The sequence below is a fragment of the Centruroides sculpturatus genome, unplaced genomic scaffold (genome assembly GCF_000671375.1).
Source record: "Centruroides sculpturatus isolate CEXI.00-Female unplaced genomic scaffold, Cexi_2.0 scaffold5592, whole genome shotgun sequence".
Lineage (NCBI taxonomy): Eukaryota > Metazoa > Arthropoda > Arachnida > Scorpiones > Buthidae > Centruroides > Centruroides sculpturatus.
This window is the reverse complement of record NW_019389712.1, coordinates 1,157-4,156: the sequence shown is the minus strand read 5'-3', so window position 1 is coordinate 4,156 and position 3,000 is coordinate 1,157. Positions and strand designations below refer to the sequence as shown.

Sequence of the window (3,000 nt, the reverse complement as noted above, 5' to 3'; positions counted from 1 at the left end):
ATATTCATTTTTTACAGGATCGCCATTTAGAGTGACGCCCTTTCCTAAACGTTCAATTTATTTTAGTATTCGATAGAGTAGCAGATTACCCAATAGACATGCGCCTAGGGCCTCGTCTTCTCGAGAGGCCTCAAATATTACATAGTAAAAAGATAATATATCTCTAAAAATTTAATGAGCGTTTAAAAAGTGTATATTTTTCACCCCGGCAAGAACAGCGACATGACTCATAAATTGACGATTTTAATCTCTTTTTAATATGAAACACACTTTTACATTAAGGGTCTTATAACAGAATTGCGCCCAGGGCCTCAAAGGAACATAATCCGCTACTGATTCTATAAAAGTAAAAACTTTCAAATCCTTTATCATCTATTCCCGTAGTGCAGGTGAACTTCGTCCTTTGATTGACCTTTCGATACCACCTTTAAATTTGGGAACAATCGGAAGTTAGACAGTGCTAAATCTGGTCTGTAAGAAGGGTGTGGACTAATCTGTAAATTTGATTTCTTAAGCATTTTCGTTGTTTCCTTGCTTCAGCGCGGTCTTTATGTTATCACGTTACAAGAAAAAGACTGTTCTTATTTATATTCATACACTCATCGTCATGAAGTGTCTGCAATGCTTCCAATGCTAAAATTTGGTCATCAATCGCTACTTTTCACGGAATGATGAAGACGAGTTCGTGTTTAAGCTTGATTGTTACGTAGCGACTCAGCAAAACAAACAGACTGCTACATCAGTAATAAATGTGGTGATTAATGCAGCGGTCGCCAATACAAGAAATCTGAATTTGCAATTTCTTGGATTGACATTTTAAATACTAATATTGCTCATTCTACAGTATTGAAATAGGTGTTTGAATAGTAGGCAATAGGAAAACTACCAGATACTGTCTCAAGCTCATAACTACTAAAGTCCTTAATAAAAAATAACTGTGGAAATCATTTGTTAATAATAAATTATAATCAAATGATATTAATTAATGTTAGTTGATAGGAATGATTTTGAATGACAAGTCATCAGCAATTATTCAATTTATATAAGAAAATCATAAATAGTGGAAATTTTATGAATTCTTATTAAATTGTAAATGGGCTACATATTCCAATTGGCATTAACATTAAGCCATGGTTAATGACATCAACTGATATCAATATTGATGGCATTGAGTCTAATTTGGTCATTTAAACTACCCAAAAAACTATTTTAGAAATGATAGGTCTATCTTTTGAAAACGATGATATATTTTACTAGAAATTGAATGATTATTGTAAACAAAGAGATTTAAAAGTCTCTAGGTTATATAGAAGAGACACGTATATGTGTACACGCGCAAGGCAACATCAGACATGTAATGGTGTTTTTCATGTATTTATATGTGCATTTAATTAAATAACACTTGCATAGATTACATTGCGTGACTTGTGACTGCATAATAAGGTGAGCTGTCGATCTTTATGTAGAGAGAATTTTGAATCACCCTCTAGTTTCAGCGAATCTGTAAAATGAGACAACTAAAATGCAAAACTGTATAAAAAAGATACGTAGCATACATCCCTGCCGGGACTCGAACCCGGGACCTTTGGATTAGAAGTCCAACGCGCTATCCACTGCGCTACAGGGACACACGAACAACTTTTTTTTTCTAAAAAATAAATTGACTTAATAACATTTTGTACGACATTTATATAAATACCTGTATTATGGTTTGTATAGAAGTATGCCAGGTTAGACGTATAGCCCGCAATATAAGAATTAGTACTCCTTATCATAGCACACCTATATCCTTGAATATCGAGAATAGAATAATGATAAGTAGTTAGCAATAGAATATTCATAAATTTTTGAGGAAAGAAAGAAAACAATATGCCTTACAAAAATTTTATTACCCGAAGTACTAGATTTTACTCGGAAAAACTCTCAGAAGGGGAGTGTAACTGCACCCTGCGTACCCCTCCTAAATTCACCCCAGATAGTTAGCATAACATTATGCTTTTAATCCGCGAATATAGTTGATGTCAAATTATCATTCTGGTAGGAGTATGTTGAGCGTAAAGAAATAAAAAATTTTTGCAATACTTTCTGTAAAAATTAAGTTACTTTTATTTTCGTTACAAGTTGCAAAATCCTTCAATTACTCTGGAAATGAAAGTACGTTTTTTCTAAACAGAAATAGTATTGGTCCGGTTCCTACGTTACAGTACAAAAACTGCAAGTTATAAACTATATTGACGGTCTACATTTAGGTGTACAGAAGGTCGATCGCTTTGCATAATGCCAATTTGTATATTACCCATAGTTCCAGTTGTAGGAAGTAAAATAAAAGCAACTGGCCCACGTGCTACTGTATATTCTGAGTTTTACTTTCGATAAGTAAGGTTAATCTATCGCAAATATGCCACCTAAAATTTTAGACTTTTGGACAGGTTATGTAACTACTCTTTCCGAAGCAAAATATTTGCAAACTCAAATTATTAAAATGTGCAAAAATTGTGGTTTTAACGTTTCACGATATGGGATACAGTCAGTTCTGAAAAGAAATGATTAGCAAGAGCAAGGACCGTCGTCAAATGTTTCAATTTGGCTCAGAAAAAGGAATGCCCCAAGCCGCACACCCGTACCATAATATTAAAAGTAACTTGCATAACAATAACACAAGACACGATCTAGATCGTCTTTTGTGTTATTGTTATGTAAATTACTTTTAATGTTATAATAAACGGTTATTGTAAGACACTTGTCATCTTTGCCTCTGCCGCCACCACCCACATACGATCAGTCCCTAGGTTTTATCTGACGCGCAATTAACTTATTGCCCCTAAAAGTCGGCACCTTACATTAGCCCCTTGATATCCAAGCAATTGGGTTTATCATTTTAAAATAAAAATAAATATAATTCCGCACATCGCATAATTTTAATTAGGTAAGATTAAGTAAAATTAAGTTAAATTTCATTAGGGTATATTCAAGCGGATTTACTGTATACTATGATGTGAA

The 3,000-nt window shown here is 33.5% G+C and overlaps 1 non-coding gene across 1 annotated transcript; it reads right to left on the bottom strand.

The window, feature by feature from the left end:
• Positions 1–1,555: 1,555 nt before the first annotated feature.
• Positions 1,556–1,628, bottom strand: Trnar-ucu. Its single transcript has one exon. It is a non-coding gene; the product is annotated as a tRNA-Arg (tRNA).
• Between the last annotated feature and the right edge of the window lie 1,372 nt (positions 1,629–3,000).